The sequence below is a fragment of the Callithrix jacchus genome, chromosome 3 (assembly GCF_049354715.1).
Source record: "Callithrix jacchus isolate 240 chromosome 3, calJac240_pri, whole genome shotgun sequence".
In the NCBI taxonomy this organism is placed as follows: Eukaryota; Metazoa; Chordata; class Mammalia; order Primates; family Cebidae; genus Callithrix; species Callithrix jacchus.
In genome coordinates this window covers 68,990,942-69,006,204 of record NC_133504.1, presented here as the reverse complement: position 1 = coordinate 69,006,204, position 15,263 = coordinate 68,990,942, and the positions used below count along the sequence as shown (strand labels likewise).

At 40.1% G+C, this 15,263-nt stretch overlaps 1 protein-coding gene across 8 annotated transcripts in view; it reads left to right on the top strand.

Annotated features, from left to right (window-relative positions):
* The window catches only part of LOC144581750 (uncharacterized), a 259,124-nt gene that overhangs the window by 36,823 nt on the left and 207,038 nt on the right, over window positions 1-15,263 (top strand). For all 8 annotated transcript variants that reach the window (XR_013532902.1, XR_013532901.1, XR_013532896.1 and 5 more), the window contains one exon: window positions 5,951-6,160. The gene's annotated coding sequence lies outside the window, so the exon portion shown is untranslated. The remainder of the gene's footprint in view (window positions 1-5,950; window positions 6,161-15,263) is intronic.

Here is a 15,263-nt window from a genome sequence, read left to right as displayed (position 1 = left end):
TAATAGTATAATACAAGATGCTCCAGGCTTATCTTATATATTTTCTGCTCCAGTGCTAGAATCAGCTATTTCTTCAAGGATCCCTGGTTTATTTTATAGAAGAATGCTATTAGAAGCCAAGATCTATTTCATATTTTGATAATATAATAAATTTTAGAAATGAAAATGAGAGCTATGGAGAGGTGGAAAGCATTGGCTTTGCTGACTGCTACTGACTTTGAACCGCAACTCTGCCATGAATGGGATAGCCAACCATCCCAGTTTGCCTGTGATTGAGAGGTTTCCAGGGATGTGAGATTTTCAGTCATCAAACAAGGATGAATTGGCCACCCTTGTCATAGAATTGGTTATGTGTCTTGGTTGCCAGGATCAAAAATCAAATAAAGCTACCTCAGTTAAAATGGAAATTCAGTGACTGATTTAACTGGAAAATCTAAAGATAAAGGGGTTCAGGCCAAGCTGGAATCACAGGTCAAATAATGTAATTAGGTCTCCCACTGACTCCATATTTCAGTTCCATTTTCCTCTATGTATTGGTTTCTTCTTGGACTGTGCATGTGGTGGGAAAAGTGTGCATTTTCTTTAATGGAGGAACAGTTGTCCTCATCCCCAGACAGGAATCAAAACTAAAATACCTAGAGGGGCAAGGCTTTCAGTGTAAGTAAATGAGTAAAGCAGGCTGCTTGGAAGACAACAGGGAGTGATGGGAACACTAAGGGGAAGCTCTAGTCATTGGTGCTATGCAGGAATGCAGGTTCACCTATTAACAGATATGCCAAGATTTTCCATTGAAGCCAGAATGTGAAACGTTGATTTTTAAATTTTGGCAGCTGATTCAATTAAACAACGATAATGCTGTTCATAGAGAAAATATACTCATGGGGCATACAGCTTGTGGGTAAGGCTGTTACATGGCTGCCTCAGGACATAATTGGGAACGTACATACAGAAAGTGGTTCACTAAATGTGCTTGGGATACATTTATTGTTTTTGAAAATTGACCCCATTTAAGTTAATAATCACTAAATTTATCTAGTGCTTGCTATATGCCAGACATGGTATTAAGAGTTGACACATTTCTTTGTTTTCTTACAAAAGCCCTGTGAAAGAGGTACTATTATCATCATCATAACCTTTCTACAGATGAAGAAACTGAGAACAGAGAGATCATGTATCTTCCTCTATTTCATACAGCTGGAGTGACCAAGGATAGGATTTGTAGCCCAGCAGTCTGACTGTAGTACTGAGATTCTTCATCCCTTTACTTCAGATGGCTGTAGATGCAGATACATGTCTTAGATTTAGAGAAAGTCGTGGATAAAAGGAACCTGAGAGATTATGTTAGCCTCCTTATTTACAGATAGAGAAACTGAGGCCAAAAGCAAGGAGTAACTTTGACATGTTCTCATAGCCTGTTAGTGGGTAAGCTGGAATAAGTCCAAAGCCCTTTTGCTGCACTATGAAGCTTCTGGGACTTGCTAACTACAAAAACTGAAAGTCCTTGGTGGGTTTGCCAAAGCATTCTCAAGTGTTGACACATTATTCCTGCCATGCTATTTCTGGGTTGATATATTCTTCATCTTTCATAAATCAGACTCTTCAAGGGGGAAATACTTTCTTGTCTTTTTAACCAGCAAAGAAGATTAAACAATTATTTTTCTCTAAATGGATCATTTCCATAAGCTCAGCCATCACTATGGTTTGAGAGAGAGGCTGAAGGGGTGGGAACATATTTCACAACCATATATCTTCCTTCTTTCCTTCCCTCCTTCCCTCCTTCTCTCCTTCCCTCCTTCCCTCCTTCCCTCCTTCCCTCCTTCTCTCCTTCCCTCCTTCCCTCCTTCCCTCCTTCCTTCCTTCTGTCTTTCTTTTATTTTGTCTTTCTTTCTCCCCTCCCTCCCTTCTTCCCATCCCTCTTTCCTTCCTTCCTTCCTTGGTTCTCTCCCTTCCTCCTTCCTTTCTTTCTTCTTGTCTCACTGTTACTCAGGCTGACTGCAGTGATATGAACATAGCTCACTGCAGCCTCAACCTCCAGGGCTCAAGTGATCCTCCCACCTCAGCCTTCTGAGTAGCTGGGACTACAGGCATGTGCCACCATGCTTAAATAATTTTTGATTTTTTGTAGAGATGGGGTCTCACTATGTTGCCCAGGCTGGTCTTGAACTCCTGGAGGCAAGTGATCCTCTTACCTCAGCCTCCCAAAATACTGGGATACAGTCATGAGCTACCATGCCCAGCAAAATACCTATTTTCTAAAGCCTTTTTTTTTTTTTTTTGCCAATTCCCAAGAGATATGTCACCAAGAAGCCTTGAAAGCTGCATTTTGTCTACATGGACAAATGGTCATAATGAGCGGTTTCAAAAACACCAAATTCCAATGTGTGATTTCTTAAAGATACATACATGTGAATTTAACAGAGTTTCATTCTTGTCACCTGAGCTGGAGTGCAATGGCGCAGCCTCAGCTTACTGCAACCTCCACCTCCCTGGCTCAAGCGATTTTCCTGCGTCAGCCTCCTTAGTAGCTGGGATTACAGGCATGTACCACGATACCTGGCTAATTTTGTATTTTTAGTAGAGATAGGTTTCATCATGTTGGCCAGACTGGTCTCAAACTCCTGACCTCAGGTGATCTGCCTGCCTTGGCCTCCCAAAGTGCTGGGATTACAGGTGTGAGCCACTGTGCCCAGGCTTACAGATAGCTTTTTATGTGTAGATAGTTTTTCCAGGTCCTTTGGAGATATAAAAATTAATGAGACATGATCACTGTCTACACAAAGCTTATTACATTGTAGAGAAGGCAGATGTCTAAGTTTTTAATTACAATAGAATAAAATGAGAGCCACACACAAAAAAATTTAGTAACTATTGAAAACAACAACAACAATCAAATCCAACTCAAAGGATTTGAATCCTCTTAGTTTTTGGGGAAGACTTCCCAAGAGTTGAGCTGGACTTTGAAGTCTGGACAGATTTCAGTATCTGTGATTGGGAATGAAAGCTCAATACGCAAAAGGAAGCGCGTAAGCAGAGACAGAAAGATGAGAAGCACAGAATGTGTTTAGAAAACACGTAGTAATAAGTTTGGTCATATTGTGGAGGGACTGCCAGGGTGAAGGGTCTGCTCTACTCAGTAAGCATTAGACATCTATTACAGGGTTTTGAACAGGTAACTGACACGATCAGAGATGTTCTTAGGAAAGTGATTGCAGGATTGAGGTGGGAGGGGACTGAAGATGAACAGACCACTAAAGAGGCTACTCTGGGGCTCTTGATGAAAGCCAGTGCTGATCTGGACAAGTGGTCTGGCAGTGGGAGTAGGAAGGCCATTGAAGGACATTGTGGAAGTAGTCTTTGGGATATACAAGGAAGGTAAGACAAAAATAATTAAAGATGATTTCTGTAGTTTGGACACTCAATAACTAGAAGAATGGTGCCATTATTATAGAAATAGGGAAGAAAGGGAGAAGAACTGGCTTGGGATAGAAGGTTGGGGAGTTTCAAATTGTTGAGATTAAGGAGCCAACTGGTTATGAAGGGACACAGGTACATTTGGGTCTGGGTTTCTGGTGTAAGTGTAGCTTACAGATTTAGGTTTGGGATTTATCTGCATGAGAAGCAGGGATGTAGGGTAACTGTTTATTATATACCTGTTATTTTCTGGTCCCTGGATAAGTTTCTTTGTATATTGTGGCATCTGACCACAGAACAGTGCCATAAAACTGAGTGAGACCCAGAGAGGTTGACTGGTTTGCTTGTGTTTTCACAGTCATTCATCTTATTACCTATTGAGGATTTACTATGTGCCAGACTCTGTTCTAGTCAATGGCAAAACTTAGGCCAAGTCTGTCTTCAAACATGAAGTCTTATTATATGAGGAAATGAGAGATAGATTAGATCTAGAAGGGAAGAAATATGGGGTAAAAAGAAGATGAGGATGCAATGTTAGAAAATACCAAGCTTTAGAGAAGGGAAGAAGAAAAAGGCCCAGAAGAAAACATAGGTACAAGTAGATGGAAGAAGGGAATGAGGATGGTCGCATCGTGTCTCAGAAGAGGAAAAAGAGCTAGAACTGGAAGGAAGAAACATTTATCCAGCCAACAGTGACCTATGTTGGCAGAAAGATCGAGGACATGAGAAATGAGCAAAAGTCTCTCAATCTGGTGGTAAGTTGGTTACATGAATTCTGACAAAGCAAGGATAAAGTAGTATCAGCATAGTAGTGTATATAGAAGCCAGATTTCATGGAAATAAGGAATAAGTGGCTAAAGAAATGGAGGCAATGGGAAGAGATAGTTTGATAAACAAGGGGAAAGAAGGACAGCGATTAATAAAGTAGGAAGGGAAGGAGACCAAGGGGTGGGGGACTCTAGAGAGATTGTGAATTGTCTGACCATTGGACCAGGCTGGATAGAGAGGCAATTCAAGCTGAAGTTAGATAGATTATAGGATTGTGGGCTATTCTGAAGATCAAAAGGCAATACGGGTGAAAGAATGGGAAAGTTGGGGAGATAGCAGGTTTTAGTCTTAAGGGATAAGCTGAATGTCTTAGAAATGGGGCAGTATGGATGATGAAGAAAAATTTGGCTGTATTAAATGGAAGCAGAGATAAAATGATGATGGAATTTTTCTGGTTAGAAGAGGAGGAAGGCCAGTATCCTGACTGAATCATCAGTAGGCATGGACTTCCCAAAGATTAAGTGGGGATTATGGGGGACTGAGTGCAGAGGAAGATCCAAAGATGTTGGTAGAGAGGACTGGGTGGGGAAGAAGAGAGAGAGCCTGATCCTGAAGCAACTGGGGAGGATTCTTCAGGTCTACATACAACTTGGAAGAGGGATGCCAGATAATGAAGAAATCAGATGGCCTTCCCCTGAACAGTCTGTGTGAGACGTGTGTGAAGAAAGCATAAAGAATACTTACATTAGAAGAGAGATCTATAGGACACATTGAAAAAGGATTAGGCAACATAGATGATCGATAAGCTAAGTACGTTTGGATGGAATTGCTGATGGAATTGCTGGTGCAAGTAGAAAGGAGAGAAGGATGGATGGCAGAAACAGATTTTTTTTTTTTGAGACAAAGTTTTGCTCTTGTTGCTCATGCTAGAGTGCAATGGCATGATCTTGCCTCATTGCAATCTCTGCCTCCGGGGTTCAAGCGATTCTCTCATCTCAGCCCCCTGTGTAGCTGATATTACAGACCCCTGCCACCACACCTGGCTAATTTTTGTATTTTAGTAGAGATGGAGTTTCACCATGTTGGTCAGGCTGGGCTTGAACTTCTGATCTCAAGTGATCCACCTACCTTTGCCTCCCAAAGTGCTGGAATTACAGGCATTAGCCATCATGCCCAACCAGCAGAAACAGATTTGAGAGGAGTACGGAGGGGATGGGAAGTTCTGAAAAAGTCTTATTGGAACACTGGCTGGATGATAGGTTTGTGTGTGCTCTAAAGTGGTTCTAAACCTAACTACCATAAGCAAATATAGCTCAAGGGTGTCATACCATATAAATATTTTGGAATACAGAATGGAACTATTGTACAACAGTGTCTGGAATGCTTAGTTTGGATCGACTAATCAAGGAACAATGAACCTGAAAAGGTCAGGAGAGATTTTTTTTTTAATGGAACAAATGTCATTATACATCAACATTGTTTTTAAAGTTATGGTAGCTATATAAATAGTTCTGTGCCCTGGAGAAATAATTCTCACTTTTTTGGGGGTAATTTAACATTCTTTGAAATGCTGTAGAATTTAAAAAAGTTTCCATTTTGTTTGGATAACTGCCATACTAGCTTTAAAAGGTGCAGAATAGCTGTGTGTGTGTGTGTGTGTGTGTGTGTGTGTGTGTGTGTGTGTGTGGTGTTAAATAAGAATACAATTTAGATTTGGAAACAGTTTCCTTAAACCAACTTTTAAAACATCTCATTTTCTTCTGAATTTCAGAACCCTCCTATGGTTAATAGTGAACAGAGTGGTACTCTCAGAGTTGATTCCACATAGGATCTGGCATTGGATGCCTTGCACATGAGACCACCCTTACCGCATATTCATGGAGTGACTTGGTCAAGCAATGTAACCTTTACTTCAGTTTCTTCATGTGTAAAATGGGAATGAAAACTTCCTCCTAGAAGTTGCATATGACAATAAAGTAAGGTAAGGTTTTGAAATCATCACTGCAGAGGACAGGGTCTTGGGAGCTTACAGTTATGATTCTCCACAGTGGAGAATTCATAGTACATCAAAATTTGAGAACCTAGAGTCTAGTCTATGTTTACTTTCTCAGCTGAGTCTCTAGAACAAAGAACAAAACCACAGTGCTTATTTAAAGGGAAAGTAGAGGAAGGACCACCCAGAGGGTAAACTTAAAATGGGAATTCTAAGTGAAGGCTCCTAAGGTAGTTGTGTTTGAGACTCTGATCCTGACTCCCTTCCTGAGCTGCCATAATCCACCCATGGAGCCTTAGCATGAGAGACAATGCCAGTTTCTCCTCATTGTTATCAGATTAACCTTAATGTAAGAACCTCATTTTCCAGGCAAGATCAGAATTTAGCTTATATTTAAACAGGTCTTTGGACTAGAGCTCTGATTTTTGCTTCCAAACATATTCCTATAGCTTGAGTTTTTTAATATCAGTTCTGATTGAGAGCTTAGGAAGACAGTTTTCATCGTGCCTTCTAACACTCCCTTTAGGCCTTTCCTCATTCAAATCTACATTTGTCTGGGAGCTGTAATAATTTTTTTGGATGTAGAAGTTGGGGAATTGGGAAATTAGCTTTAGTTTTGCTGATTATGTTTCTAAATAAGATTTTCCTTTTTATAAGATTGTATAATTGAATTATTCCAAAGAATATCTAGACATTTTACCAGCCATTAAAGGGATACCCAAATCTGTCCTCTTCCCTCCTTTCCACTCTCCTCCCCTCTCTCCCTCTTCCCTTCAATCATTTATTTACTATTTGTATATCTATCCATCTGTGTATCTTATCTCAGTCAATAATCTATGAGTTATGTCTTTGTTTACTTTGTTTTATTTTGATGGAATGGCAGCAAAGGATGATAAGGGAGCAGTAATTGTCTGAAATCTCAAATATCACTGGAGTTTGTTTGAAGTGTTGCATGAAGGCAGTTCAATCATACCTAGCTTGTATCATTTGTTGAAATATGGAGGCAGCAAACCGCATTGCCATGTGTGTACCTTTGCAACAATCCTGCATGATCTACACATGTAACCCAGAACCTAAAGTACAATTAAAAAAAAAAAAGAAATAAGAAATAGTGGTCAAAGAAGAAGAGGACTTTTCTGGGACTGAAAGAGGCGAAATTCAGGGTAGTGGAATTTGAAAAACGGTGGAAAGAAAACTTAGTTAAAGATAAGACTGTACTTACAGATGACAAAAAAAAAAAAAAAAAAAAACCACACACATACAAAAAACAATTAAACTCCTTTTCCCTTTCCAGAGGGTGAGACTAATGGCCCCAACTCCTCAGGTGGTCTCATTTTCCAGTTACCACAAAACTTTCTGCCATGAGACCCACTGTGGCCCTTTTGTTTGCACCTCTTACCTGGGGAAGGGACCAGTGGCCCCACCAGTGCTCAAGCTTTGACAGTACTGCAATGAAAGGACAGATCAGGGTCTGGAGGTCCCAACAGCAAGTTGGGCTTCTAGAGAGAGAACTCCTCCCCAGCTGGCACTGCTCACTAACAGCTTACAACCTATGACAAGCTGTTTCTCTAGGAGGCTCTCTTCCATTCCCCAGGCCCAAACACCTCTGTGAGATATAGGACTAAACAATGACCCACACCTCCTAGCTAAACACTCTGGATAACAGTGGTTACTCAACTTCCTCTGGCCTTCCAGGACAGCTCCTAACACACCCCACATTGAGTAACCGCAGCGCCAGAAGTCCACACCTCCCAGGTCATTATCACATCCTTCGTCTCAACACTACTTTTTATGTTCCCTAGTCTGTGTTTATGCTTCTCTGCAATCTCAAACTCTTCCACTGCCCTCTAGAAGTCCTGGTTTTCCATTACCAAACTTTCCTACATCCCAAGACAGCTCCCTGAACATTTGCTTCCCCTTCTTCCTCTAAATGATAAATGGCTGTTTCATGAGGAAACTTCTTTCCTAGAAGCAGTTTTCTCCCAAATGGAAGATGTCTTGTCTTTCTGACAGAGGTGTTTGAGCCAGAATGACTCCAACATGAGCAGGGGCTGGATAAAATGAGGTTGAGACCCACTGGACCACATTCCCAGGAGGTTACGCATTCGTAGTCACAGGATGAGATAAGAGGTTGGCAGGACTGGTATCACAAGATCCAGGACATAAAGAACTTGCAGATAAAACAGGACACCATAAAGAAGCCTGCCAAAACCCACCAAAACCAAGATGGCAATGAAAGTGACCTCACGCCATCCTCACTGCCCATTAAATACTAATTTAATACATTAGCCTACTAAAACACACTCCCACCAGTGCCATGACAGTTTATCAATGCCATGGCAACACCTAGAAGTTATCTTATATAGTCTAAAAAGGGGAGGAACCCTTTTTGGAATTATTCTGGGAATTGTCTGCCCCTTTCCCAAAAAACACATGAATAATCTACCCCTTGTTTAGCATATAATCAAGAAGTAACCATAAAAATAGCCAACCAGTAGACCTTGGGGCTGCTCTGTCTATGGAGCAGCCATTCTTTTGTTTCTTTACTTCTCTCATTAACTTGCTTTCACTTTACTCTATGGACTCACCCTGAATTTCTTCTTGCAAAATATCCAAGAACCCTCTCTCTCTCTTTTTTTTTTTTTCGTTTTTGTTTTTTGAGACCGAGTCTCACTCTGCTGCCAGGCTGGAGTACAGAGGTGAGATCTCAGCTGACTGGAATCTCCAAATCCCGGCTTCAAGTGATTCTCCTGCCTCAGCCTCTGGGATTACAGGTGCACACCACCACACTCAGCTAATTTTTGTATTTTTAGTAGAGACAGGGTTTCACCATTTTGGCTAGGATGGTCTCGAACTCCTGACCTTGTTATCTGCCTGCCTCGGCCTCCCAAAGTGCTGGGATCAGAGACGTGAGCCACTGCTCCTGGCCCAAGAACCCTCTCTTGGGGTCTGGATCAGGACTCCTTTCTGGTAACACTTCAATCCCTCATTTGCCTGTAAGTAGAGTACTTTTTTCTTCCTATTGATCCTTCCAAACCATCTGTCCTTCTTTTGACTTTGAAAACCCTAAGTCTGTTGCGCTAGTGTCTTAAGACTTTACCACCTAATCTCTTTCCTAATAGTTGTCATCTTTCAGAATCTCTTGCTCTCTCTCATCATTCTTTAATGACTTTATCATCTGGCTTATTGTATTTGTTTTCTCCATTATTCCTACAATCCTATCGATTTGGTGTCCTTGTTGATTATCCACCCAATACCCTGGTCTCTCAATTTCTTGAACTTCTCTACTCCAAATTATTTCCTTCACTCCACTGCAACCAGCCATTGCCATTCCTACAGCCACACCATAGAAATTGTTAGTAGTCAATACCAATAGCTTTTGACATTTCTGGACAGCAAGTACTATCCTGCCGTCTGGTGATCACATTTTGAGCCTTGATCTCACTTCTACCTGTTCTCTTGGAACTGCTCTTTGACCCTATAGGGACATTGAATCCACTGACCCTACTGATTGTATTTTTAAATTTCCCTCACTTTCATATTGTTATTTATCTTTTTGCTAAGCTAGTTTCCATAGTCTGGCACTTGAGCCACATTCTTGCAGAAAACCTGAACTTCCTTGTTTCCCTTTTTTTCCATTGAACGCATCTGAAAAAACCCACCCCTTGTGAAACCCGATTATCCTTCTAGGCTGTGACTATACCTGAGAAACTAATGTTATTAGAGAAAATTCATACAACCATGATGACTGGATTTCCCTAAAGTTTTCTCCTGTAAATCCCAAATGGAATCCAATGTTGCTAGATGATGCTGTTCCACTTCCCTAGTACATTCACCCTCCTATAATCTAGGACAGCCTTTCTTCTAAAACCTCCATTCATTCATCCTGTTCACTCTCAGCCAATAACCTTGGCCAAGGAAATGTAACTAACTTAGAATTACCTCATCTTCCCATCACTAAACCTACCAACCTACTTGCATCTGTACCTCCACATATTTTATATTTCCTTCTGTAGCACTGGAAGTAGTGTTTCTGCTTCTAATGTCCAGCCTCTTTGTTGGCATCTTAGATCATATCACATGCACATTTGTTTACTCAAGGACCTCAATGCTGGAATTATCCCCTCTCTTCTTAATTATTGTTTTTTCTTCTCATCATGGAATGATTCCTAACAGTATACAAACATGTTTTATTATTAATTGTCCCTTGAATCCCATGATTTGAGGGAGCCTAAAAATAAAATTAAAAAAAAAATATCTCCCTTACTTCACATCATCCTATCCAGTTTGTCAACAGCATCTAATATAGTGGTCAATTTTCTGTCTAAGAAAATTCAGCTTCTCACTTCTGGCACAGTTGATTTGTAGTTCCTTCTTTTTTTCATGTTTCATGATATTTATTGTTTGCTTCACAAATGAAACATGTTAGTCAATAATTCTGAAGTTATTAATAGATAATGAAAGCCTATTCAGAATTCACTTTTATTCTTTAATGATGTAGCTTTTCACTTGGAAATTTCTCTGTGATCTCTTAATAATTCATACGTGGAGATAATTGAATATATGACATGTTTTGAAGGGTAACTTCTAATTGAGTAGATACATATCTCCTTTTTTGAAACGCTTTCTTCTCTAAGCCATCACATTTTCCTCCAGATTTTATCTGATTTTCCTCTGGCTTCCCTTTTCAGACCTTTGCTTGTTCTGGAAATGGAAACCAGTGAGGTAGTAATAAAGTCTTTACTCTACTTCTGTGTTGGAATATCCCTGCATTGGGAGCACAGACTCTGGAGACAAATTGCTTGGGCTTAAATTCTGATTCTGTCACTTCCTAGCTGTGTGACTTTGAGAAATTTATTGTATTATTTCTCTTTTTGAAAAATGAGGAAAAATCATAGTACCTGTTTTCTAGAGATGTGGTAAAGATTAAATGAGCTTGGCCAGGTACAGTGGCTCACCTTTAATCCCCAGCACTTGGGAGTCTGAGGCAGGAAAATTGCTTGAGCCCAGGAGTTCAAGAATAGCTTAAGCAACCTGGCAAGTCTCCATCTCTACAAAAAATTAAAAAGCTGGGTGTGGTGGCCTGCATCTTTGATCCCAGCCACTCAGGAGACTGAGGCAGGAGGATCACTTGAGCCCAGGAGTTTGAGGCTGCAGTGAGCCATGAGTATGCCACTGCCTTCCAGCCTGGGCAACAGAGTAAGACTATCTAAAAAAAAAGTTAGCAAATGTAGACCATCTTAGTGTCTGGTTATAGTAATGGATATACTAATGGTAACTATGATTATTTTCCCAAGCTTTTAAATTTGGTGCTGAAATGGAAGGGGACTTGCCTTTTGGATTATGCTGGAAAATGCCAGTTAATGACTGCTAGTGGTCCTTTTCCCCACCATGTGGAAAAAGTCTGCGTGAGAGGAGATTGAAGCTAACACATAAATGGAGTTAAGAAAAAGGGAGTAGTATAACAGTCAACATTCTTGGTTATGAACAACAGAATCCATTCCAAATAGTCCAAAAAATAAGCAAAAGTGGATTTATTAAAAGATATTAGTAGCTCTAGGAATTTCCAGAATTGCTGGAAAACAGGCTTGCTAGCTTATTGCCATGAACATTGAAGCTAAAAACATTGGCTGATCTCACTGAAAAATTATACTGGCAAAAACATCATTTCTACTACCTATTGCCACTTGATATGGCCCCAATCCTGAACCTGAAGCCATAATCTGTGTCATTCTTGCCCCAGAAGGTCTAGATTCCTTGACCACTGTTCTTGTCAATCTCAAATGCGGGGCCATCACTGATTGTAACTCCCCTCCTGTAGTTGTATCTGTTTGGCAATGCCTAGATCATATACCTTTACTGTAAATGCAGAGAAATCCAGTAAATGTAATTTTTTTATATTCTACTTTTAGAAGAAAGGATTTATAATGTAGAAAACTATAAAAATGTAAAAATGTTTTTCAGCAGCTATAAATAATATATTTCCAATATAGATTCATGTAGCAGAGAGGGTGACCTGTTGACTTCATATGAAATCCTTGGATTCAGCTGGACCTAAGGCTACTCTTTGGACCTTCATGTTTTATGAAACAATAAGTTTCTTCCTTTAGTTGAGCTAATTTGAGTTAGTGTTTTGTCAGTTCTATTTAGTGTTCTTATTTATACAGCTTCTTAGCCTTTCTGATCCAAGGTTTGTTACGGCAATATCCCCATAATTGGTCTCTTGCCCCCCACACCCACCCTTCTATCCCTTCTCTTCTCTGGAGTCAGGTAATTTTTCATAAATACAGATCTGTTTATGTCATTCTTACCCTAAATGGCTTTCTGTTGCTTTTTGTTAACAACCAAGTTGCCAACATAATGTGCGCTCTCCGTAGCTGGGCCTTGCTTACTTTTTCAGGCTTACCTTTCTGCTGATTTTCTCTGCTGCAGTCTTGGTGGCCTTCATTTTGTTCCTTGAACATATCAACTTCTCATCTTATCAGGCCTTCAGACAGGCTGTTTCTTGCCCCTAGAGACCTCCTTCCACTCTGTCATTCTCCCTTATTCTCCCACTGCTCAGTCCCCAGCAATCTCTTCATCTTCTGTCTTTCAATTTAGATGTTACTTCATGAATTTTATTAGAATGGGAGCTCTTTGGAGCCAGGAAATTTGTCTATTTTGTTCACTGTTGTATTCCCACTGCCTAGAAAAGTGAATGTTGAATGAACAAATGAGGGAGGAAGGGTTTCACCCTCCCAATCTTTGAGATTTCCTCTTATTTTCACAGCATGCCCAAAGCCCATAATTTTTGTTTAAATTGGCATGCACATCAAAGCACACACTGATATATTTAGGATGTTTGTCCCCCAAACCTTGAAATTTGATCTTCAGTGTTGGAGGTGGGGGCAGATTTGTCATGAATGGCTTGGTGTCATCCTCACAGTAATGAGTGAATTCTTGCCCTATTACTTCCCATGAGAGCTGGTTGTTAAAAAGAGCCTAGGATCCCCCTCCCTGCTCTCTCTTTCTGCTTCTCTTATCGTGTGATCTCTGCACACACTGGCTCCCCTATGACTTCCACCGTGAGTGAAAGCAGCCTGAAGCTTTCACCAGATGCCCAGTCTTTCAGCCAGCAGAACCATGAGCCAAACAAATATTTTTTTCTTTATAAATTACTCAGTCTCAGGTTTTCCTTTATAGCAATGCAAATGGACTAAGACACTATCAACAGAGTGAAAAAGCAACCCATGGAATGGGAGAAAATAGTTACAAATCTTATATCTGATAAGGGATTAATATCCAGAGTATATAAAGAACTTCTAAAACTCAACAGTAACAACAAAAATCCAATTTAAGAATGGGGGAAGGACTTAAATAGACATTTCTCCAAAGAATGTATACAAGTCTCCAATAAGCATATTAATAAGATGCTCAATACCGCTAATCATTTGAGAAATGAAGATCAAAATCACAGTGAGATACTAGTGGCTATTATTAAAAACAGACAAACGAAAAACCAGAAAATAACAAGTGTTGATTAGGATATAGAGAAATTAGAGCACTAGGGCATTACTGGCAGACATGTAAAATTGTGCACCCTCTTTGAAAAACTATACAGTGGTTTCTTAAAAAAGTAAATAGACTTACCATATGATCTAGCAATTCCATTTCTGGGTATACTCAAAATATTTGAGAACAGGGACTCAAACAGATACTGGTACAACCATGTTCACAGCAGCATTATTCACGATAGCCAAAAGGTGGAAAGAACCTAAGTGCCCATCAATGGATGAATGGATAAACAAGATGCGATATTTACATATAACAGAATTATTCAACCTTAAAAAGTAAAGACATTTTGATGCTTGCTACAACCTGGATGAACCTTGAAGACATTATGCTAAGTGAAATAAGCCAGAAGCGAAAGGACAAATATTGTATGATTTCACTTGTATGAGGTATCTGGCAAAATCAAATTCATAAAGACAAAAGATAAAATGGTCAAAAGAAGGGGGGCAGAGGGAAAAGGAGGATTATTGTTTATTGGGTACAGAATTTCAGTTTGACAGGATGAAAAACGTTCTGGAGCTGGATGTTGGTGATGGTTGCACAGCAATGTGAATGTGTTTAATGCCACTGAACTGCACACCTAAAAATGTTTTAAAATGGTACATTTTTGTTATGGATATTTTACAACAATGAAAAACATAAAATTAATAAAACAATAAAAATGTAAAATATATTTTCTGCTAAATGTAAGTTTATTGGGGATAGGAACCTTGTCTTTTTCACTGCTGTATCGTAGCATCTAGCATAATGTACAGGGCATAGTAGGATAATTTGTTGAAACTGAATGAATGAGTATATGAGGACTGCCCGAAGTGGGGGAGAAACCAGGTTTCCATTCAGGGAATATTGGACAAAAGCCAATGCAGCATTTTGTGGCATAGCTCCTGGCTGTTCATCTCAGAAGTCACTAAGCCAAATCACAACTTCTCAGCATCTTAGTTTTCATGTCTCTCAAATTGGGTGGATAGTCTTTGACCAGCCTTTTGGTGAGATTCTTGACAGAACTGAATGATGTGCTCTGTAGGGGATCCTCTAGTACATGGAGTTACTCAGCTGCCTTTTGCATGTGTCCCAGTCCTGGGTTCTTCCTTGAGGTGATGTCCTTGCTGCCAGTCACCATCACCCCTCCTCTATGTCAGATCTTCCCCACCTGATGCATCTCAGCTGCTACCATTCTTTCTCCTACCCAGGAGGCACTGGAGCTGCATTGTGCTTTAAAAGGATGGACCATAAAGCCTTTGTTAAGTTGCCCGTACATCCTTTATGTCTCTCCATATATCAGATTGTAAGCCCCTAGAGGAGCAGAGCCAAGTTGTTAACTCACATTCACGGTTCTAAATTCAGTGCGGTGAGCAGATCGGGTTTATCCTCATGACGATGATGAAGAGGAATTGGAAGACTTTTCTTCCATTATATTGAATGCAGCTACTGAATTTTATAGGGTCCTCTTAGAATTTTCTGGATGGTTTCCTTTTTTCACTTGAATACCTTATTCCCCTGGAGTGTAGTGCATAGAGATAGAGAGGTAAATAGTCTGAAA